We start from the raw sequence: 25994 nt of genomic DNA, 5'->3' as shown, positions 1-25994 counted from the left end.
ACCCAGCATGGTCTCCGCAGGATGGGATTCCTTGAAGTGCAAGAAGCTCTGGAAGGCGAGGACGAGCGCCAAGGCGACGCAGCACACTAGGCACATGTACACGCGCCGGCTGCACTGGGCGGGCTCCGCCTCTGCCACGCTGCCGTCGTCGACGTCGGGATTCTCGATGTCGGTCATAGCTGTGTGATAGATCGGTCGACCCTGCGGCACTGCTGCGTCCCCTCAGTCCCTTTATATATCGTCGATCGGATCGATCGAGGGCGTGTACGTGGGCCGTCTGGGCTGGACTGTTGCCACACGTACGGACTCTTTTTCTTGGTCACGTGTTTCTTTGTGAATAAGTTCGGTGTTTGGTTTCAGCGAGGAAAATGTCTTAGAATCAAGGGAAATCAGCGCCTCTTTTTCGATGAAGTAAGATATTATAACTTTTTTGAGAACTTTTGATGTATTCATCAAACACTAGGGTAGTACAAAGAACAAAAGAAGCAATAGAAATTACATCCATGTTTGTAGTCCACTTAGTGATGATTGCAAGCATGGGAGCGAGAGAAAGCCTCGTCACCGTCATCGCTCTTTCTTCACTGGAGTCGGGCAAACCTTTTTTAGCAGTCAAAAAATCATTGTATTAAGGCCTCAAAGGACTAGCGTACCAGAACAACAATCGTCGTCGATGAAAAAGAAGCGTAGATCATTTAAAATGAAGCATTTAACATAATGAACACACTTCCAACCTCTCCATAGCTAGGTAATTACGAAGCACACAACGAACACTAGCTCAGACAAATAATGATACCGGCAAATAGCGAACTTCTACAAAACCGAAGCTATACCTAGGTGGAGCACAAAAGAAAAAGAAAAACTCCAAAGTGACCAAAACAATATATACTCGACAAGCTACAGTAACAATCATACCCGCACCAAGCACCACTAGACATCACAAGTACAACATGAAAAGTTCTTCAACATCAAAACCTTCTAAAAGGGAACGCCGCTCAGTTGCCGTCGTCACTGAATCTAACCATCGAAGGCCAGATCTTGGATTTTCACCCTAAAAATCAAGTCCGAGCAATGCCTCAACAAGGTAACAGCATAAAATCATCGTCATTGCCAGATATAACCAATTATGGTTATATCTCAAGTTTTCACGCTAGAACTCAAGACCAGTACTTGAGAAGTACCACCAAATCGAAGTCTTCTCGCCACCGCTTTCCACGATTGCAGTAGTTATATGCGTATCACGTTGAGATTCCACAGAAGTGAAAACCATGCTTGCACAAGCAGACACTTCTAAATACGTCTATACATAATACCGGCCATGCACGTGACACAAAAAAACTGAATATCAAAACTCTATAAGTTAACTCAAATTTTCCTATGCCTAAGTCGGCGATGCCAACCGTCTTATCTCATATTGTTTCTCCCATCTCCTTTGTGGATTTCCTGCAAAAAAACTCCATGGATCTCAAAGCAAAGAGATTGGACAACCCAGCCTCTTAGGATGTGTTCGGTTGCAAGAATCGTCCAAGATGGGCTGGGATGGTACCAAAAAGATGGATGTTTGGTTATAAAACAACTTAATGGATCCACTCCAAAAAAGAGAATATCCACAAAATATGTTGGACCGATCCATCCCCACACAATCGGTCGGCCCGAGCGGCACACTCCCTCGCCGCTTCCTCACATGACATGCATGCGTTCCTCTGTCTCACCTCCCGTGCTATATCGCTATCTCTCACCCTCCCGAAACCCTCACTCTCTTCATTTCTAGATTGAAAACCCTAGGCGATGGCACACTCATCTCTCGTCTCTCCAATCCGACCGCCCCATCTCTTCCTCCCCCTCTGCTCACCTCGTCACTACGGCAGGTAAGAGGGCACGTGGTGACCTGCTTCTTGTTGGAGGAAGCAAGGGAGGCGGCTGACCTTCCTAGAGGGTGCATCGGCTCGGTTTGCTGCATGAGGAAGCAACAAAGAAAGAAAAAAATTATGCCCAAGAAAGTGATGATAGGCTGATGGCAATATTCATGGCTGTTTTGATAAGATCGCTAATGCTATAGTTGTTGGGGAACGTAGCATAATTTTAAAATTTTCTACGCATCACCAAGATCAATCTATGGAGTCATCTAGCAACGAGGGAAAGGGGGGTGCATCTACATACCCTTGTAGATCGCGAGCAGAAGCGTTCAAGAGAACGGGGTTGATGGAGTCGTACTCGTCGTGATCCAAATCACCGATGACCAAGTGCCGAACGGACGGCACCTCCGCGTTCAACACACGTACGGTTGGGAAGACGTCTCCTCCTTCTTGATCCAGCAAGGGGAGGAAGAGGTTAATGGAGATCCAGCAGCACGATGGCGTGGTGGTGGAAGTAGCGGTGATCTCGGTAGGGCTTCGCCAAGCTCCAACGAGAGAGAGAGAGAGAGGTGTTACGAGGGAGAGGGAGGCATCAAGGCTTGGGTGTGGCTGCCCTCCCTTCCCCCAACTATATATAGGACCCCTAGGGGGGCGCCGGCCCTAGGAGATCCAATCTCCAAGGGAGGGCGGCGGCCAAGGGGGGACTTGCCCCCCAAGTCAGGTGGGGCGCCCCCACCCCTAGGATTTCCAACCCTAGGCACGGGGGAGGCCCATGGGGGGCGCACCAGCCCACCAGGGGCTGGTTCCCCTCCCACTTCAGCCCATGGGGCCCTCCGGGATAGGTGGCCCCACCCGGTGGACCCCCGGGACCCTTCCGGTGGTCTCGGTACAATACCGATTACCCCCGAAACTTTCCCGATGGCCGAAACTGGACTTCCTATATATAAATCTTCACCTCCGGACCATTCCGTAACTCCTTGTGACGTCCGGGATCTCATCCGGGACTCCGAACAACTTTCGGGTTACCGCATACTAATATCTCTACAACCCTAGCGTCACCGAACCTTAAGTGTGTAGACCCTACGGGTTCGGCAGACATGCAGACATGACCGAGACGACTCTCCGGTCAATAACCAACAGCGGGATCTGGATACTCATGTTGGCTCCCACATGCTCCACGATGATCTCATCGGATGAACCACGATGTCGAGGATTCAATCCCGTATTCAATTCCCTTTGTCAATCGGTACGATACTTGCCCAAGATTCGATCGTCGGTATCCCGATACCTCGTTCAATCTCGTTACCGGCAAGTCTCTTTACTCGTTCCGTAACACATCATCCCGTGATCAACTCCTTGGTCACATTGTGCACATTATGATGATGTCCTACCGAGTGGGCCCAGAGATACCTCTCCGTTACACTGAGTGACAAATCCCAGTCTCGATTCGTGCCAACCCAACAGACACTTTCGGAGATACCCGTAGTGCAGCTTTATAGCCACCCAGTTACATTGTGATGTTTGGTACACCCAAAGCATTCCTACGGTATCCGGGAGTTGCAAAATCTCATGGTCTAAGGAAATGATACTTGACATTAGAAAAGCTTTAGCATACGAACTACACGATCTTGTGCTAGGCTTAGGATTGGGTCTTGTCCATCACATCATTCTCCTAATGATGTGATCCCGTTATCAGCGACATCCAATGTCCATGGTCAGGAAACCATAACCATCTATTGATCAACTTACTAGGGACATGGTGTTGTCTATGTATCCACACATGTATCTGAGTTTCCTATCAATACAATGCTAGCATGGATAATAAACGATTATCATGAACAAGGAAATATAATAATAACTAATTTATTATTGCCTCTAGGGCATATTTCCAACAGTCTCCCACTTGCACTAGAGTCAATAATCCAGTTCACATCGCTATGTGATTAACACTCAAGGTCACATCCCCATGTGACTAACACCCAAAGAGTTTACTAGAGTCAATAATCTAGTTCACATTACCATGTGATTAACACTCAATGAGTTCTGGGTTTGATCATGTTATGCTTGTGACAGATGTTATAGTGAACGGGTCTAAACCTTTTAGATTCGTGTGTGCTTTACAAATCTCTATGTCATCTTGTAGATGCAGCTACCACACTCTTTTGGAGCTATTCCAAATAACTGTTCTACTATACGAATCCGGTTTACTACTCAGAATCATCCAGACTAGTGTCAAAGATTGCATCGGCGTAACCCTTTACGACAAACTCTTTTACCACCTCCATAATCGAGAAAATTCCTTAGTCCACTAGTTACTAAGGATAACCTTGACCGTTGTCCTGTGATCCATTCCTAGATCACACTTGTACCCCTTGACTGACTCAAGGCTTAGCACGCTTCAGGTGCGGTACACAACATTGCATACTTTAGAGCCTACGTCTAAAGCATAGGGGACGACCTTCGTCCTTTCTCTCTATTCTGCCGTGGTCAGGTCTTGAGTTTTACTCAATACCCATACCTTACAACATAGCCAAGAACTCCTTCTTTGTCGATCTATTTTGAACTCCTTCAAAATCTTGTCACGGTATGTATTCATTTGAAAGTACCATTAAGCGTTTTTTATCTATCTTGATGCTCAATGTTCAAGTAGCTTAATCCAGGCTTTCCATTGAAAAATACTTTTCAAATAACCCTGCATGATTTCTAGAAATTCTACATCATTTCTGATCAACAATATGTTAACAACATATACTCATCAAAAATTCTATAGTGCTCCCACTCACTTCTTTGGAAATACAAGTTTCTCATAAACTTTGTATAAACCCAAAATCTTTGATCATCTCATCAAAGCGTACATTCCAATTCCGAGATGCTTACTCTAGTCCTTAGAAGGATAGTTTGGAGCTTTGCATACTTGTTAGAATCTTTCAGGATTGACAAAACCTTCTGGTTGTATCACATACAACCTTTCCTCAAGAAAAACATCGAGGAAACAATGTTTTGACATCCTATCTGCAAGATTTCATAAATAATGCAGTAACTACTAACATAATTCCAACAAACTCTTAGCATTGCTACGAGTGAGAAAGTCTCATCGTAGTCAACTCCTTGAACTTGTCGGGAAACATCTTAACGACAAGTCGAGCTTTCTTAATGGTGACACTTACCATCATTGTCTGTCTTCCTTTTAAAATCCATCTGCACCCAACAGCCTTACGACCATCAAGTAGTTCTTTCAAAGTCTATACTTTGTTTTATACATGGATCCTCTCTCGGATTTTATGGCCTCGAGCCATTCGTCGGAATCCGGGCCCACCATCGCTTCTCCATAGCTCGTAGGTTCATTGTTGTCTAGCAACATGACTTCCAAGACAGGATTACGTACCACTCTGAAGTAGTACACATCCTTGTCGACCTATGAGGTTTGGTAGTGACTTGATCCGAAGTTTCATGATCATTATCATAAGCTTCCACTTCAATTGGTGTAGGTGCCACATGAACAACTTCCTATGCCCTGCTACACACTAGTTGAAGTGACGGTTCAATAACCTCATCAAGTCTCTACCATCCTCCCACCGCTTTGGGTTCGAGCTTATCAGCCTGAAACTTTTTCACATAAGCATCGCAGCCCCAAACTTTTAAGAAACGACAGCTTAGGTTTCTCTAAACCATAGTTCACACGGTGTCGTCTCAACGGAATTGTGTGGTGCCCTATTTAAAGTGAGTGCGGTTGTCCCTAATGCCTAACCCATAAACGATAGTGGAAATTTGATAAGAGACATCATGGTATGCACCATATCCAATAGGGTGCAGTTGTGATGTTCGGACACACCATCACACTATGGTGGTCCAGGCGGTATTAGTTGTGAAACAATTTCCACAATGTCTTAATTGTGTGCCAAACTCGTAACTCAGATATTCATCTCTATGATCATATCATAGACATTTTATCATATTGTCACGACGATCTTCAACTTCACTCTGAAATTACTTAAACCTTTCAATAATTCAGACTTGTGTTTCATCAAGTAAATATACTCAGCATCTACTCAAATCATCTGTGAAGTAAGAACATAACGATATCCACTGTGTGCCTCAGCACTTATTGGACTGCACACATCAAAATGTATTACTTCCAACAAGTTGCTTTCTTGTTCTATCTTACTGAAAACGAGGCCTTTCAGTCATCTTGCCCATGTGGTATGATTTGCATGTCTCAAGTGATTCAAAATCAAGTGAGTCCAAACGATCCATCTGCATGGAGTTTCTTCATGCATATCTACCAATAGACATGGTTCGCATGTCTCAATCTTTTCAAAAACGAGTGAGTCCAAAGATCCATCAACACGGAGCTTCTTCATGCGTTTTATACCAACATGACTCAAATGGCAGTGCCACAAGTATGTGGTACTATCATTACTATCTTATATCTTTTGGCATCAACATGTGTATCACTACGATCGAGATTCAATAAACCATTCATTTTAGGTGCAAGACCATTGAAGGTATTATTCAAATAAACAGAGTAACCATTATTCTCTTTAAATGAATAACCGTATTGCGATAAACATAATCCAATCATGTCTATGCTCAACGCAAACACCAAATAACAATTATTTAGGTTTAACAGCAATCTCGATGGTAGAGGGAGCATGCGATGCTTGATCACATCAACCGTGGAAACACTTCCAACACATATCGTCATCTCACCTTCAGCTAGTCTCCATAGCCTTTTATTTCGAGTTACTAACGCTTAGCAACCGAACCGGTATTTATTACCCTGGTGCTACTAGGAGTACTGGTAAAGTACACAATAATATAATGTATATTCAAAATACTTCTGTCGACCTTGCCAGCCTTCTCATTTACCAAGTATCTAGGGTAGTTCTGCTTCAGTGACCGTTCCCCTCATTATAGAAGCACTTAGTCTCGGGTTTGGTTCAACCTTGGGTTTCTTCACTAGAGCAGCAACTGATTTTCCGTCTCATGAAGTATCCCTTCTTTCCCTTGCCCTTCTTGAAACTAGTGGTTTAACCATCAACAATTGATGCTCCTACTTGATTTCTACTTTCGCGGTGTCAAACATCGCGAGTTGCTCAAGGATCATCATGTCTATCCCTGATATGTTATAGTTCATCACGAAGCTCCAATAGCTTGGTGGCAGTGACTATGGAGAATCATCACTATTTCATCTGGAAGATTAACTCCCACTCGATTCAAGCGATTGTAGTACTCAGACAATCTGAGCACATGCTCAACGATTGAGCTTTTCTCCCTTAGTTTGCAGGCTTAAGAAACTTGTCAGAGGTCTCATACCTCTTGACGTGGGCACTAGTCTGAAATCCCAATTTCAGTCTTTGGAACATCTCATATGTTTTGCGACGTTTCAAAAAACGTCTTTGGTGCCACAATTCTAAACCGTTAGTATTACGCACTGAACTATTACATATTCATCAAAACGTGTATGTCAGATGTTTCCCAACATCTACAGACGACGCTCGAGGTTCAACGCACTGAACGGTGCATTAAGGACATAGCCCTTCTGTGCAGCAATGAGGACAATCCTCAGTTCACTGACCCAGTCCGCATAATTGCTACTGTCAACTCTCAACTAAATTTTCTCAAGGAACATATCTAAAACAGTAGAACCAAAGCATGAGCTACAACATAATTTGCAAAGACCTTTTGACTATGTTCATGATAATTAAATTCATCTAATCAAATTATTCAATGAACTCCCACTTAGATAGACATCCCTCTAGTCATCTAAGTGATACATGATCCGAGTCAACTAGGCAGTGTCCGATCATCACGTGAAATGGACTAGTCATCATCGGTGAACATCTTCATGTTGATCGTATCCACTATACGACTCATGTTCGACCTTTCGGTCTTCCGTGTTCCGAGGCCATGTATGTACATGCTAGGCTCGTCAAGTTAACCTAAGTGTATTGCGTGTGTAAATCTAGCTTACACCCGCTGTATGTGAACGTTAGAACCTATCACACCCGATCATCACGTGGTGCTTCGGAACAACGGACCTTAGCAACGGTGCACAGTTAGGGGGAACACTTTCTTGAACTTATTGCGAGGGATCATCTTATTTATGCTACCGTCGTTCTAAGCAAATAATATGTAAACATGACAAACATCACATGCAAATCATAAAGTAACATGATATGGCCAATATCATCTTGCGCCTTTTGATCTCCATCTTCGAGGCGCGACATGATCACCTTCGTCACCGGCATGACACCATGATCTCCATCATCGTGTCTTCATGAAGTTGCCTCGCCAACTATTACTTCTACTACTATGGCTAACGGTTAGCAATAAAGTAAAGTAATTACATGACGTTTTCATTGACACGCAGGTCATAAATAAATTAAGACAACTCCTATGGCTCCTGACGGTTGTCATACTCATCGACATGCAAGTCGTGATTCCTATTACAAGAACATGATCAATCTCATACATCACATATATCATTCATCACATCCTTTTGGCCATATCACATCACATAGCATACCCTGCAAAAACAAGTTAGACGTCCTCTAATTGTTGTTGCATATTTTACGTGGCTGCTATGGGTTTCTAGCAAGAACGTTTCTTACCTACGCAAAACCACAATGGTGATATGCCAATTGCTATTTACCCTTCATAAGGACCCTTTTCATCGAATCCGATCCGACTAAAGTGGGAGAGACAGACACCCGCTAGCCACCTTATGCAACTAGTGCATGTCAGTCGGTGGAACCTGTCTCACGTAAGAGTACGTGTAAGGTCGGTCCGGGCCGCTTCATCCCACAATGCCGCCGAATCAAGATAAGACTAGTAACGGCAAGCAAATTGAACAAATCATCGCCCACAACTACTTTGTGTTCTACTCGTGCATAGAAACTACGCATAGACCTAGCTCATGATGCCACTGTTGGGGAACGTAGCAGAATTTTAAAATTTTCTACGCATCACCCAGATCAATCTATGGAGTCATCTAGCAACGAGAGAAAGGGGAGTGCATCTACATACCCTTGTAGATCGCGAGCGGAAGCGTTCAAGAGAACGGGGTTGATGGAGTCATACTCGTCGTGATCCAAATCACCGATGACCAAGTGCCGAACGGACGACACCTCCGCGTTCAACACACGTACGGTTGGGAATACGTCTCCTCCTTCATGATCCAGCAAGGGGAAGGAGAGGTTGATGGAGATCCAGCAGCACGACGGCGTGGTGGTGGAAGCAGCGGTGATCTCGGCAGGGCTTCGCCAAGCTCCAACGAGAGAGAGAGAGGTGTTACGAGGGAGAGGGAGGCGCCAAGGCTTGGGTGTGACTGCCCTCCCTTCCCCTCACTATATATAGGACCCCTAGGGGGGCGCCAGCCCTAGGAGATCCAATCTCCAAGGTGGGGGCGGCGGCCAAGGGGGGACTTTCCCCCCAAGTTAGGCGGGGCGCCCCCACCCCTAGGGTTTCCAACCCTAGGCGCAGGGGAGGCCCATGGGGGGTGCACCAGCCCACCAGGGGCTGGTTCCCCTCCCTGGGGCCCTCCAGGATAGGTGGCCCCACCCGGTGGACCCCCGGGACCCTTCCGGTGGTCCCGGTACAATACCAATTACCCCCGAAACTTTCCCGATGGCCGAAACTGGACTTCATATATATAAATCTTCACCTCCGGACCATTCCGGAACTCCCCATGACGTCCGGGATCTCATCCTGGACTCCGAACAACTTTCGGGTTACCGCATACTAATATCTCTACAACCCTAGCATCACCGAACCTTAAGTGTGTAGACCCTACGGGTTTGGGAGACATGCAGACATGACCGAGAAGACTCTCCGGTCAATAACCAACAACGGGATCTATATACCCATGTTGGCTCCCACATGCTCCACGATGATCTCATCAGATGAACCACGATGTCGAGGATTCAATCAATCCCGTATTCAATTCCCTTTGTCAATCGGTACGATGCTTGCCCGAGATTCGATCGTCGGTATCCCGATACCTCGTTCAATCTCGTTACCGGCAAGTCTCTTTACTCGTTCCGTAACACATCATCCCGTTATCAACTCCTTGGTCACATTGTGCACATTATGATGATGTCCTACCGAGTGGGCCCAGAGATACCTCTCCGTTACACAGAGTGACAAATCCCAGTCTCAATTCGTGCCAACCCAACAGACACTTTCGGAGATACACATAGTGCACCTTTATAGCCACCCGGTTACGTTGTGATGTTTGGTACACCCAAAGCATTCCTACGGTATCCGGGAGTTGCACAATCTCATGGTCTAAGGAAATGATACTTGACATTAGAAAAGCTTTAGCATACGAACTACATGATCTTGTGCTAGGCTTAGGATTGGGTCTTGTCCATCACATCATTCTCCTAATGATGTGATCCCGTTATCAACGACATCCAATGTCCATGGTCAGGAAACCGTAACCATCTATTGATCAACGAGCTAGTCAACCAGAGGCTTACTAGGGACATGGTGTTGTCTATGTATCCACACATGTATCTGAGTTTCCTATCAATACAATTCTAGCATGGATAATAAACGATTATCATGTACAAGGAAATATAATAATAACTAATTTATTATTACCTCTAGGGCATATTTCCAACAATAGTGGCAGCTGGTAAGTCGAATGATGAGTCGCCTACTGGACTTTGGGACGGTATCAAAGACATTCATGGTTTCCAACCGACACATCTTTCTCACTACTATGCGCATTTGGTGGAGAATGTTTGAATCACACATGCTTTCCACTTGCTGGACTTTGAGAACAAGCTAATTTGGGTTGCTAGGTATGTTTCCACTACATTTGGGTGCTGAAGACCATGAAGACTTGGGTTGACTGTATATATAGTTAATTGTGGCAAATGCCTAACAGGCTTATGTGCTTTTGCTTTCAGCTAAAGGCATTGAACTCCCCTCTATTATGTATCATTCTGTACTATGGCTTTTGTTTTGAGGCAATGGCATTGAGTTTGTATGTACTAGGTTCTAGACTATGGCATGTATTTGCCTCCTGAACTATGACTATGGCATTTTTTGCTTCCAATACTAATATGTGAGGCAATTACCAAGGATTGCCATGAAATGTTGAATTATGTGTATGTGGCTAGCACATGTGTTTTTTGTTGCAAAGGAAATTTATGTGAAGATTTGTATATGCCTTGTAATTATTTTGCAACTCAATTGGTGCATCAGATTTTTGCAACATATGGTGCTATTCTTACCATATAGATGAGAAGGTTATCACAACCCAACTGCCCATGTTCATTTATCAACCAAATACATCAGTTGGCTCATCCCAACCAACTATATTCCTCAAACTAAACAGAAAATGGGTTCATCCTACCCATCAAACCAAAAACTAAAATTGAATCATCACATTCACATAATCCGGGTGGTCCCAACCCCCCCATATCTACACCTTTAACCAAACACATCCTTAGTGCATTAACTTAGCCATAAAAAACTTAGCCAAGTTACAGTTAGGAAAATCATGTTTTTAATTCTTAATAAAATTATAGTAGTAAGCAAGAGTGCACATGGTGTACCCGCACAATATATTATTGTGTGCCGCACATAAACACCAATCATGTTAAGTATTGCTAAACAAGCTTGCCGCCAAGTGTGACCGACATCTCATAGTTGGGCTCGATATGACTAATGCTTAGATAAGTATGTTGGACCATTTGGACAAAATGCATCAGCGCATGTTTCAAAAGAAAAGTTGTGACATAACCTTTTGTGATTGTTTTATTGGTTTGTTCTTTGTTACCTGAGCTTTGTGGGAAGTGGAATATCAATTATTTCTCAATAATGTATAGAAGCTATATCTTTGGTTCGTGCAGGCTCCAAGACTTATTGAGTTGTTGATGATGTTTGGCCAAGGATGATTCGAGGAGTTCCATGCTATTGGAGTGAAGGCTTGTTTCGTTTAGATGTGTTGGAAATATGCCCTAGAGGCAATAATAAATTGGTTATTATCATATTTCCTTGTTCATGATAAAGGTTTATTATTCGTGCTAGAATTGTATTGACCGGAAACATAAATACAAGTGTGAATACATAAACAAATACCATGTCCCTAGTGAGCCTCTACTAGACTAGCTCGTTGATCAAAGATGGTTAAGGTTTCCTAACCATAGACATGAGTTGTCATTTGATAACAGGATCACATCATTAGGAGAATGATGTGATGGACAAGACCCAACCATAAGCTTAGCATTCGACTGTATCTCACTTGAGTTTATTGCTATAGCTTTTTTCATGTCAAGTATCTATTCCTAAGACCATGAGATCATGCAACTCCTGGATATCGGAGGAATACCTTGTGTGCTACACTTCATAACTAGGTGATCATAAATATGCTCCACGGAGAGACATCTCTGGGCCCTCTCGGTAATACAACATCGTAAAGATCTTAGAAGCAATGTGGCTAATGAGTTACTCACGAGATCTTGTATTACGGAATGAGTAAAGATACTTTTCGGCAACGAGATTGCACTAGGTATGGAGATACTGACGATCGAATCTCGAGCAAGTAACATATCGCTAGACAAAGGGAATTGCATGCGGGATTAACCGAATCCTTGAAATCGTGGTTCGACCGATAAAAGATCTTTGTGGAATATTTAGGAACCAATATGGGCATCCAGGTTCCGCTATTGTTTATTGACCGGTGAGGTGTCTCGGTCATGTCTACATGATTCTTGAACCCGTAGGGTCCGCACGCTTAACGTTTGGTGACGCTAGAGTAATATTGGGACATGCATGTTGGTGACTGAATGTTGTTCGGGGTCCCGGATGAGACCCCGAACATCACGAGGAGCTCCAGAGGTAAAGATTTATATATGGAAGTTGCTTTCAGGGTTCCGGAAAAAGTTTCAGTTTTTTGGTACTATACTGGAAAGCTTCCAGAAGGTTCTGGAAACTTCCGTAGGAGTCCGGAAGCCCGCCAAGGGTTCCACCACATCCCAAGGGCTAGCATCGGCTGAGGGGAGGCACCCTGGCCTTATTAGGCTAGGCGCACAAGTCCTTCAAGGCCCATGTGGCTTGGGAGAGATTGAAAGTCCACCTGTGTATGGAAAAGGAGGGAACCAGACTAGGATTCCAACTCCTCCCCCTTGGTGCCCCCCTAGGGAACCTGGCCACTCCTACTTGTGAGTTGCGTAGGGATTTTCTCGAAGAGGAGAGGATGATGATGTACAATAGAGACAAATATTTCCCTCAGTTAAGAACCAAGGTTATCAATCCAGTAGGAGAACCACGCAACACTATGTAAGCAGTACCTGCACACAAGATAACAAATCATTGCACCCAACGCGAACAAGGGGTTATCAATCCATTGGCGGTTAATTGCAAGATTAAATTGTATGGTGATAGATAGATAGATCACACTAAATATAAAATATAATAAATAAAGAAAATTTGCAGCAAGCTGTTTTTTGATTTTAATATATGATAAAAGTAGACCCGGGGGCCATAGTTTTCACTAAAGGCTTCTCTCGAGAAAATAACACACGATGGGTAGACAAATTACTATTGGGCAATTGATAAAAAAGAAAATAATCATGACGATATCCAAGGCAATGATCATATATAGGCATCACGTCCGACACAAGTAGACCGACATCATCTAAGTGATGCTTTTCTTCATCTATGAAATCAGTAAACCATTGGAATGACAATCATGCTCAGTTTCCATTTCAAATTTCAGGATGCTACGATGGTCATATACATGTTTATATGGTACCATTTTGCAGAACTTCAAATAATTTTCCATGCTGGAAGATTGTATCATGTACAAAGTTGCCATGATAACTTTTACATAAAAAATCTGTCAGATATTTTTAGATAATATTTTGCAATGATATATACTTTTGCCATGGCAAATTTCTACGTTTTTTTCATGGCAATTTTACTTTCAATGAGATGGCAAATTTTACTTTATTTTGCCATGGCAAAGTAACTATAAAAGATACTTTCTTTGAGACCGTGGCAATTTAAGTCCATGGAGCATGGCATTTGTAGTTTCTTTATGATGGTATATTATCTCTCTCTTGCAACAAATGACAAAAGAATCTCTTTTCTAGTTGAACATGGCAAGTTAAGTTCATGAGGCATGGCAATGTAGTTTATCGGGCATGGTAAATTATATTGTTATAGGTACCATCTTCCGATTTTCAGGAAATAGTTGTCATGGCAATTATAATACAATACAATGACAATATTTAATATGCCATAGTAATTTTTGTTCATGTATTAAAAATGCCCCAACAAGTTCTAGTTTATCAAACATATCATGGCATAGTGTACCTCATACATTGGAGCATAATTTGAAACATGTTTTAGAAAATTCACACAACAATTTGTAACAAATTTTTATCTTCACTCGAAATTTACTTTGTAGCATGGAAATTTTATTTCATTTTCTATGACAAATTTACTTCCTTTTCCATGCCAAATGTTCACTCTACTTTTGCCATGGAAAACTTTTCAACCTTTTTCTATTTTGCAATGTAAAATTTAATTTACTGACATGGTAAATTTTACTTTATTTTTCCATGGAAAATTCTACCATATTTTCATGACAAAGTTTACTTTCACATACATGGAAAATTTATTTCATTTTTAATGGCTAATGTTTACTCCACTTTCGCCATGGCAAATTCAAATTTCTACGCTTTTTTATTATCGCAATTTTACTTTTAATGAGATGGAAATTTTCAATTTATTTTTCCATGGAAAATTTTACAATATTCTCCACAGCAATTTTTTCTTTCACACACATGCCAACTTTAATTTGTAGCATGGCAAGTTTAATTCCTTTTTTCCATGGAATTTTTTTTCCATGTTGCCATGAAAAAACTGCATGGAAATTACAATGGCATCAACAAAAGTTTTTTTTCCATGTCTTGCAGATGTTGGAAGCTTTCTTTGTCGTGTACCCCTGGCTTTTCCCTGGCAAATGTTTTACTCTACATTTTTGCCATGGCAAAAACTTTTTCTCTTTCTTTTGCCATGACATTTTTTACTTTTAATGACATAGCATTTTTTTTACTTATTTTGCAATGGCAAACTTAGCCATATTCTCCACTGCAAATTTACTTTCACAGACATGATAAATTTACTTTTTATCACTCATTGAAAATTTACTCTTTTTTCCATGTTAAATTCATCCTTTTCTTGACATGCCGAACATTTTTTGTTCGGGCGGCTGGTGCGCTTGTGCCGAACTGTTTCGAACGTCATGCCAATATCAGTGTTCACAATATAGGTCGGACATCGACCGGTTGGTTGGGCAGTTGAGATTGTTGCCAGTCCATCCAAGTTCAAGTCCCAACTTGGACGCGTGATGCTCGTGGTGTTTCTTCTATATAGAAAAATGCCAACAAAGATTAGCCCTTGGATTGGTCTTATAATATACGAGTTAGACCAGACTTTATTAATCCTCATCTAATTAAGTGAAAACAGTTTTGGCAAATCCGTATTTTATTCCGCTACGTACTCGAGCTCGACAAAGCTCCTACCCATCGAGAATTACTCCCTTCATTCCAAATTACTTGTCTTAGATTTGTCTTAGATATAAAGATATCTAGTACCGTATCTAGACAAATTCAAGACATAATTCGGAATGGAGGGAGTACTACTTAGCAACGACAGTGACACCTGCCTTGACTCGATCGATAACACAATACGCTTCCGTGAGCACTGCCGTCGATGGGGTCGCCGGCGGCTACCGAGACTGCTCAACGGTGGATGCTTGCATGGTGGGCTTCAGGCGTCGGACCAGGTGACGAGGGCCTCGCCGACGTTGACGTCGAGCCCGAGCGCCTTCCACGCGGCGAGGGAGATGACCACGATGTTGTCCTTGCACCCCTACTAGTAGTCGCACTCGTCCACCACCTTGGCCTCCACGGTGCGCCCGTTTTGCGTGCTGGTGATGCGGATCATCCTCTCGCACTGCCGCCCGCCCTCGTACCAGCGCGTGGAAAGTGCCGCGACCATGTCCCCGTCGCTGTGGTACCTGCCGTCGCACTCCGACGGCCCATCGTCCTCGCCTCTCTGGTACCCGTTCCATGTCATGAGGCCGGGGGTGCCGCTGTCGTGGTGCCGTGCCACAGCGCATAACGTGGACGCTTGCAGTAGGATCACGAGCATGGCCACCACCGCGAGTTGGTATTCGCCATTGCTTGCTGTGGCCTGTGGGTACTGATGAGTTGTGGCTTGTTCGGGCAATTTATATAGGCGCACGTACGTACATAACGATGCTCTCTAGGTGTGCTCGGTACAGCCCCAAACATGGCTGCGTTGGAGGGGAACTGAATGGTAGAGATGGTGGAGATTGTTTGGATTACATGGTGTCCCTTATGTACAGCGGTAATAACTAAGGATAGAGCTTATCAGGTCGCTCTTCGCAGAGACGATGTGGCACCAATTTTTACTACTCCAAACAAGGAAAGTTCCAAAATCCAAGCTGGTTAATTGCGATTAATGGTGTGGTACTACGATATGATCGAATGGGCGAGCAAGAACCATTTTTGTATCGTAGCTGTTGATGTGCCCAATGCAGTAGATTAGCAACATCATGTAGTTGTTGCAGTAACAGTCGTTTAATCACGTGAACCGTCTAGAATGCTCTTCTTTTCTGAGCAAAATGTAGGAGCTCTGCCGTCCATTAAAAAGAGAAAGAGGTTAATTTACCACCTCAGTTTTTTTTGGATCATTTCCCACCTCAGTTTCTTTTTGGAGGATTATTTTCCACCTCAGCACGCACCACCATTCAGTCCCCGCTCCTCTCCTGGAGTGGCCAGCGGCGGCCACCGCCCCCGTTACTGCCCGATGGGCACTAGCGCCGCCGTCCTTCCCGTCCCTACCCTGGACCCCCGCGCCTACGAGGCTACGACTGAGCTGGTTGACTAGGATTCATCCGTCGATGGAGATACCGGATCTGTGACTGCATCCCCCGTCATGCATCCCGGAGTCACGCTCCTTGTGGATCCACCGGCCTCTCGATCCTCGCCGGATTTCCTGGATGACGCCACCGCCCTAGCTGGTGTTAATCTGCCAAATCCGGTCCTTGGCCTCCTCCCAGCCACCCATTGGTCAGTCCATTGTCTCAAGCTGATGTGGGCGCCCGTCTCAAATCAATGGTGGCTCCGCTTGAAATTAACGGTGACTTGCAAGGTGCTGCCCCCTCTTGCTCTGCAGCCCCTAGGATCCGCTCTATGGTGGTTGCCCCTCCAAGGCCTTTTTTGGTTTATAGGATAGAATTATTGTAGGAATAGGAATTTTGTAGGAAATGAGGTGACATGTATCTCAAATTCTATGAGTAAGAAAGAAACGAAATGTCATTCGGTTGATGCTAAAGGAATTTTTCCATTGAATCTAGGCTCATTTTTATTTTTTTATGAAATGTGGAGGATAGAAACCAATTCTATGTAGGAATAGGAAATCATTCCTATGAACCAAAGGGCTCTATAGGAAAAAAAAATCCTATAAGAATCCTATCCTCTAGAATTCCTATGAAATTCCTACAAACTAAAGGAGGCCCAAATGTTGTTGCGGCTGATTATCCAGCTGACCAAGAGGAGGGATGGAGTATAGGAGAGTTGCCAAAGATCTGGCTGAAGGTAGAGCTCCTCCTCCACCTTCAATGCACCAGCGCCTCCCCAACTACGTCCCCACCAAAGCTCGGAAGGCCTTCTTAAAGCGCCTCTATGGGCTCTACTTATGTTGCATCAGCATAGAGCACCACCGGAAAAACTGTCATTACCCAACCGATTGCATCACTTGCAAGATTCCAGGCCACGAGTCAAGAGATTGCCCGCATAACAAGAAGCCGCCGGGTGCTGCAGGCGCCGCCAACCCCCGCATGGATCTCAGCCAGGCAGGGGGCCTGTGTAACACCCACGATGCGGCTATATCTTTCACGTGTCGGGGCCCAACTTAGATGCATAACCGCATGGTAGGCATGTTGCAAGAGGGGTAATCTTTACACATCCCATGTATTGAATAAGAAAGGGATAAAGAGTTGACTTACAATCGCCACTTCACACAATACATAAATATATCATACATCATCCAAGAATACAATCAAGGTCCGACTACGGAACCAAAACATAAGAAGACAACCCCAAATGCTAGATCCCCGATCATCCCAACTGGGCTCCACTACTGATCAAAAGGAAACAAAACAAAACAACGACCAAGATCTTCATCGAGCTCCCACTTGAGCTCAGTTGCGTCATCTGCACTGATATCATCGGCACCTGCAACTGTTTGGAAGTATCTGTGAGTCACGAGGACTCAACAATCTCACACCCGCGAGATCAAGACTATTTAAGCTTATGGGTAGGATAGGGTAATGAGGTGGAGCTGCAGCAAAGCACTAAGCATATATGGTGGCTAACATACGTAAAAGAGAGCGAGAAGAGAAGCAACGCACGGTCGAGAAGCTAATAGTGATCAAGAAGTGATCCTGCAGCTACTTACGCTCAAGCATAACACGAGACCGTGTTCTCTTCCCGGACTCCGCCGAAAAGAGACCATCACGGCTACACACGCGGTTGATTCTTTTTAATTAAGTCAAGTGTCAAGTTCTCTACAACCGGATATTAACAAATTCCCATCTGCCCATAACCGCGGGCACGACTTTCGAAAATTCAAAACCCTGCAGGGGTGTCCCAACTTAGCCCATCACAAGCTCTCACGGTCAACGAAGGATATTCCTTCTCCCAGGAAGACCCGATCAGACTTGGAATCCCGGTTACAAGACATTTCGGCAATGGTAAAACAAGACCAGCAAAGCCGCCCGAATGTGTCGACAAATCTCGATAGGAGCTGCACATATCTCGTTCTCAGGGCACACCGGATGAGCCAGATGTCGGGTTGGCATAGACCCTGGTTGCCCAGGGGGCGCCGGACATCGCTCAGGTTGGACCAACACTTAGAGAAACACTGGCCCGAGGGGGTTAAAATAAAGATGACCCTCGAGCTCCGGAAACCCAAGGGAAAAAGGCTAGGTGAGGCAAATGTAAAACCAAGGTTGGGCCTTGCTGGAGGAGTTTTATTCAAAGCGAACTGTCAAGGGGTTCCCATAACACCCAACCGCGTAAGGAACGCAAAATCAAGGGACATAACACCGGTATGACGGAAACTAGGGCGGCAAGAGTGGAACAAAACATCAGGCATAAGGCCGAGCCTTTCACCCTTTACCAAGTATATAGATGCATTAATTAAATAAGAGATATTGTGATATCCCAACATATCCATGTTCCAACATGGAACAAACTTCAGCTTCACCTGCAACTAACAACGCTATAAGAGAGGCTGACCAAAGCGGTAACTTAGCCAAACAACGGTTTGCTAGGAAAGGTGGGTTAGAGGCTTGACATGGCAATATGGGAGGCATGATATAACAAGTAGTAGGTAGCGCGACATAGCGGTAGAACGAACAACTAGCAAGCAAAGATAAAAGTGATTTCGAGGGTATGGTCATCTTGCCTGAAATCCCGCAAGGAAGAAGAACAAGTCCATGAAGAAGACAAACGGACGTAGTCGAACGGATCCTCACAACTCCGGAACAAAACCGAAGCTAACGGGGGAAGCAACCCAAAAAGAAGCAAGCAACAAGTAAACAACCATAACATAGCATGATGCACAACCAAGTATGATGCATGTCCGGTTTAAATATGCATGGCATGGCAAAGTGCACAAACAACACTACAAGTTAAGTGGAGCTCAATATGCATCGGGATGCATATTGACAAAACACCACATTCCATTATTTAGTTCGATCTCGTTTATGTACCCAACAAAATTAAATGTTGTTTAGCATGGAAAGAGGTGAAGCATATGAAAACTCCCTATCTAGACAGGTTTAAATGAGGCCGGAACAACAAACAACGAATCCGGAAAAATCCCCATGTGACATTTAGTAATTGAAGCAAACAACAATTTTAACCATTTTAAATGTTGTTATCATGATGCGGATGACATGCAAGTTTTATGCAATTTTATGAAAATGTTGACATGAGCATGTTATGAAGCATTTGTCATCGTGGCTGAAACGAAAGGGGTGCCACGGCAACGATAACGGGAATGGTGCCACGGCAACATTCCGGTTCCGGTAACTCGATTGAGATGTCGGTGCAAAAGAAAATGTGACGGGAGCGTGTCATGCAATGATGGTGGGGTGATTCCGGATACCGGGTTCCCACGGGTGGACGGCATGGCAACGAGGAGGAACAACTAACGTTCACGGGCGAATACAACAACCAACCATGCATCTCATACAACACAAGTATTCGTCCACGAGCGGTCGTTCTCGGCGGTTATACCTTCGAAGCGTGCGTTTCGCAGCGGATCGGTTCGTAGAGGAAGTAGTCGTTCTCACGATTGTAGTGAAAGTAGCGGTTCTCGTGGGTCGTAGAGGAATTAGTTGTACTCGCGAACTTGTCGGGTCCATGGCGATGGTAGTGGAAGTAGTGGTACACGACGACGATAGAGGTACTCGCGATAGTCGTACATGAGTCTTGTGACCCACGGTTCTTCGGGCAACGGTAGTTGTGCACGGTTCACGAGTCGTCGATCATTCGGGGTCTGACTAGCGGGTCTTGCCGACATGTAGGGGTACTTGGCGTTTTTGTTGAGGTACTCTCGATCTTGGCGACGGTAGTCGTTCCCGTTCGTTCAGAGAGGTGCTTGGTGAATCCACATAATCGTACACGGGGTCTTGTCGGATCCATAGCGACGGGAACTTGGCGCATCACTAGACTTGGCGATCTTGATGAAATGAAGGAGCATCAAGGGACTTGTTGGTCCCTACCTCGGGAGCTCTCCGGAGACGCGTGGAGGCAGCTCGAGCTGCTGGTTGTTGGCACATGGCCAAGCGGCGGCTGGAAGAAGTGGCCGGCGTCGGTCTAGGCATGAAGCAGGGAAGCGGCGATGGCTACTGGTTGTTGGCGGAGGACGGATGGAGCAGAGGAGCTGTCCTGGGGGCGGCAGAGTCCGACGAGGAAGAGGTCTGGAGCAGGGCGCCATGGTGGGGAGGCGACGTGGCTCTAGTGGAAAGCACAGAGCGGACACGGTGATGTTGGTAGACGCAAAAGGCGGGGCCGCAGGCAGCAGCATGCCATGGGAGGTGGAGCTCGTGGCAGGACAGAGCGAGAAGGCGCCGCGACGGTGCGGGAACGACAACCTCCAGTGCGGGGATGCCCGGATCTCATCGGAGTCGAGACCAGAGGCGAGCGGCGCGGCTTCAGGAGCTTGGGGCGGCCATGGGAGGACGGGTGCGCGATGGAGGCGGGTTAGAGCAGCGGGGACGCGAGGGGAGGAGGCTGTTGGCGGAGAGGAGAGCTTGGGGCGCCATGGTGGTCGAAGCAGGGGAAGGAGAGGTGGCCGCGGAAGGGTTAGGGCGGCGCTCGGCGGCAGCGGTCTTGGAGGCGGGGTGGCGAAGGGACGGTGCTCGCTGGAGGGAGATGGGGATCGGGCAGGGTGCGACGCATGTGTGCGTGTGTGTGGCGGCACTGGGAGAACGAGGGAGAGGGAGATGGGATCGGGTGCGAGGAGCTCTCTCCATGTAGGTGCGGCGCGGGAGGAGGACAAGGAGAGATCGCTAGGGTTAGTGGGGTTAAGGTGGGCCGGCGCGGGAGGCCCAGTTGGGAGAAGGTCCAACAGGCCGGTGGGGAGGGATTGGCCTAGAGAGGCCTGCTGTCTAAGCTCTCTCTTCCTCACTCTTTTTCCTTTAACAGAAAAGCATAGAGAGAAGAAAAAGAAAAGGGGGGTTAGGGAAAGAATTTGCACACGATGGTAATATTTCTAGACTCACGAAAATGTGAGGAATTTAAATAAAATGACAAGAGGATTTTTAGAGAAAAATAGATTCGCACATGTTGAATTTAATTCAACATGTTTGAATTTCGAAACCCATTCGAATGGACTCTAAATGGGCTGAGATTTGAGGAGATGATCCCACACATTAGATGTGATTTATGAGCAGATTTGGAACATTTATGAAGAAAGTAAAATTGCAGCTCAATTTACAATTTAACTTAAAAAGGTCGAAAAGGAAGTATATGAAGTTGAGTCGGATAAAATAAGAGTTGAAGAGTAGTGCAATTGTGTTATAGGTGATTCCAAGTTAATGGAATATTTATAATAGCTCCCTAATAATAATAGGAGACCTTTATATGTTATAAAGAGAATTTCACCATGTGAACTCCCTTGATTTAAATGGATCAAAGATCCATGCCATTTGTTTGAGTTTTTTTTAAAATAAAATGGCAAGATGGCATGATGGCATGATGCAATGCACATGATGCAAACATGAATGCAAGAAGCAAAACAAATCACACAACAAACAACGAAAAACATGGAAGGCTTCTGGAGCTCCGGCCTTGGAGCGTCACAGCCCGTGAGGGAACGCTTGGTGTTTCTTCCGCTACCTCCACCGTTGCCTACTCCGACACCGCAGCCACCGTCTAAGTCTCAATATGCTCTTATGGCCGCGGCGTTTGTCCCCGCGTCGCTAGCAGCAGAACCACGGCCTGGGGTTCTGTCACTTTAAAAAAATAGGTTGATAAAGTGCCATTGTTGTTTTGCATGCTGCCTCTACCTCCACCTCTGACCACAGCCCAGTAGTGCTATCCACGGCTAGTGTGCAGCCACGAAGAGCAAAATTCGAGTTTTAGGATTTTTGGCCCAAATTACCAGGGTATAAGGAGATTGTACTTGAGGTGTGGAGCAAGCATGTGCACTCCCAATGTGCCTTTAAAACTATTAACACAAAAAAAATGTTGCGCGCTGCTAAGGCGCTTAAGAATAGGAGCAGAAGCTTGTTCAGAGATCCAAAGATCCAATTTTACATGGCACAAGGGTTGGTGTTAAGATTTGATGTTGCTCAAGAATCATATGCTCTCACAGCTGCTGAAACCAACATGAGAGAACACTTCAAGTTGCATCTGCTTGTGCTTGCAGCAATATTGAGCATGCCCGCAGGCGACAGGGCTCATATATCAACTGATTGAACGCCGGAAATGCAAGTACGACGTTTTCCAAGCAAAAATCAACTCCAGAAGAAGAAATAACTTCATGCACTCTTTGAAAAAAGTTAATAACATAGTGACAAGGCATCAGGAGAAAGAAGAGGCAATCAACTCCCACTTTCAAAGCATAAGAGGTTACAAGATGGATCGTACTAACTCAATCAACTAAGAGGCCATTCAAATGCCACAACGTGACGCAGAAGGAATGGACATTCCTTTCTCTAAAGCTGAAGTTTGGCGCGCCATCAAGCTGACACTAGCAGGCTTAGCTTCGGGCCCTAACAACCTCTCGAGAGTCTTTTACAGGACTTGTTGGCCCATATCAAAAGTGATCTGCTGCGTGCGCTCAACTAGTTCTACAACCTGCACAATGACAATTTTGTCCAGCTTAACACAGCTTCGGTGGCACTCATCCCTAAGATAGCCGATCCTACTAAATTTGCTCATTTCCGTCCCATTAGCCTGGTGCATTCTTTTCCTAAGTTGATCACAAAAATCGCGTCTCTGAGACTAGCACCCAAGCTCAACAATTTGATTTCTCCAGCCTAGAGTGTCTTTCTGAAGACTAAGTATATACATGATAGTTATATCTATGTCAGAAACTATGCTAGAAGCCTGCATAGAAAGAAGAAACCAACCCTGCTATTTAAGATGGATATTGCAAAAGCATTTGGCTCAATATCATGGGAATTTTTGCTCGACCTCCTGGAGAAAATTAGTTTCAGTGTCAGATGGCGTGATGGGATCTCCCTGCCGATGCGCTCTGCCTCCTCGGCATTCCGGTTGAATGACCTGTCAGCCGATCAACCACAAATGGGTACTAAGGCAAGGCGACCCCTGTCGCCATTCTTATTCATCCTAGCGATTGACCCACTATGTCAACTACTTGAAAAGGTTGCAGAATTGGGACACCTTTCTCCCTTGCCTGGTAGAGAAACAAAGATTAAGCTCAGTTTATATGCTAACGATGTAATTTTCTTTTCAAACCCATGCAAAGAACAAGTTTCATGCCTGTTGGAGATCCTTGATCACTTTGGGAGGGTAACAAGTGTGATGATAAACCCTGCCAAATCAGTTGTGGTTGCAATCCAATGCCAACACCTGAATCTGGACTAGACCCTGGATGTGTTTGCTGGCATGTGTGTGGGTTTTCCAATTACTTATCTTGGATTGGCCATCACCCTTGGCAGATTGAAAGAAGTGCACCTATAATTCATCTTCGACCGCATCAAAGCAAAATTAGCAGGGTGGAAGAGGGTAGATTGATGAACATTGCTGGACGGCATGTCCTACTACGATCTGTGACCACAACGATCCCTATATTCGCTCTGATGGCAATTCAAGCATCACCGGGGATAACCAGAGACATCGGAAAATATGCAGAAGATTCCTCTAGGCTCAGGGAGAAACGCTATCGAGGAAAAAAAATGCAAGGTCAATTTGCAATAGGTTTGCTCGTCTATAGATATGGGAGGGCTCGGCATTCATGATACTGAAAAGTTTGCTCGTACATTTCGCCTACGTTGGTTGTCTTGGACCGAACCACAATGCTCTTCAGTGGGTTCTTCCCTCCCCTGCGACGAGCGTGCCCGTGACCTGTTTGCTGATGCAACTAGTGTGACCGTGGGCAATGGTGAGACCGCAATTTTTTTGGGAATCCTCTTGGTTAGGAGCTTCACCGTTGCGCAAGGTTGCACCCTCGCTCTTTGCTAGATCCAGATGCAAACAAAGATCAGTGAAGGACGCATTGCAGGATGACAAATGGATAAAGGACATTAGGAGGCCATCACTTTCTGCCACAAACATAACTAAATTCCTTCAGTTATGGAACCTGATCAGAACCGCCAATGTTGAGCTAAACCAGAACCTGTCAGAGAGTATTATTTGGAAAACAACGAACTCCTTGTACTATAGCACTGCATCGGCGTAAAGGCTTCAGTTTGCTGGGAGAATAACCTCTAGTTTCCCGACTTTCTTTTGGAAGGCCTGGGCACCTTCTCGCTGCAAATTCTTTACTTGGCTCCTGCTGCTAGACAGGCTATGGTGCGACAGGTTAAGGGCATTTCTAACCGATCCTCTAAAAGTTATTGGAGTAAAAGTTGGAGTAAAGTTAGTGCAGTAAAATTTTACTCCACTAACGGTGGCCACACCTAGCCGATCCCCTATAGTTTACCGGAGTAAAATCAAATTTGGGGCCGTTTTGTATACTAGCCGCACAAACACAATTTCTACACAATACATATCTTTAAATCATTCAAATTAAAGCATGGATAGCAATAATTGTCATAACATAAAGTTTTATCACCGTGTTTTTCAAGTTTAAACATGCGAAGTTCACCCAAAAGAAATCACTTCAAACACAATGTTTGATTCAAAATGATCCCAGAACGAGTCACAATTGAGATCATCAAGGCCAACGGTGGCCGAGGACTCCAACGATGCGAGGAATTCTGACGTGCTCATCTCTGTTCTACAATGGCAAAGCAAGCACTATAAACAATCACTACCAATCACGAACTATCACTATTGAATACAACCGGGAAGTGAGGTTTTATTTTTGCCTTGTTGGCATTTGATCGAGCACTTGGCGGCCGCGTTTTTTGTTGCTGGCTGCGGCCGCCGCTCGCGCCGGAGTAGTAGCTGTAGGGGAAGACGGAGTTGCTGTACAAGAAGTAGGATTTGGCTGAGGCGCCGCCACGGTCTTCTTCATCTTCTTCTTGGCGGCCGCCTCGGTGTGCGCCGCCGCCGCCGCCGTCGGCTTTCGAGCCCATTTGCCTTCGATATGTGCGGCGGGAGGACGGGGTGCCGTTGCCGGAGACAAGGTGGCCACTCCGGACACCATTGGCACGGTTGGAGGCGGAGCTTGGACCCGGTGGTTCATTGTCATCCCCAAGTTTTTTTTCGACACCGACGGTGGCGTGTGGGTGGTTTTCGACAAGGAAAAGCTGGCGCCGGTGGCCTGTGGGGTTAGCGGGGGGGGGGGGTGTTGGGGAACGTAGTAATTTCAAAAAATTTCCTACGCACACGCAAGATCATGGTGATGCATAGCAACGAGAGGGGAGAGTGTTGTCTACGT

General features: G+C 45.2%; 1 pseudogene; it reads right to left on the bottom strand.

Moving 5' to 3' along the window:
- Positions 1-15549: 15549 nt before the first annotated feature.
- LOC147963983 (putative ripening-related protein 6 pseudogene) lies at positions 15550-25689 on the bottom strand (annotated as a pseudogene).
- Positions 25690-25994: the final 305 nt, after the last annotated feature.

This window comes from Triticum urartu, chromosome 6A, assembly GCF_056163025.1.
Source record: "Triticum urartu cultivar PI428250 chromosome 6A, HENAU_Tu73, whole genome shotgun sequence".
NCBI lineage: Eukaryota > Viridiplantae > Streptophyta > Magnoliopsida > Poales > Poaceae > Triticum > Triticum urartu.
The sequence above is the reverse complement of the archived record's forward strand: the minus strand, read 5'-3'. Positions and strand labels throughout refer to the sequence as shown.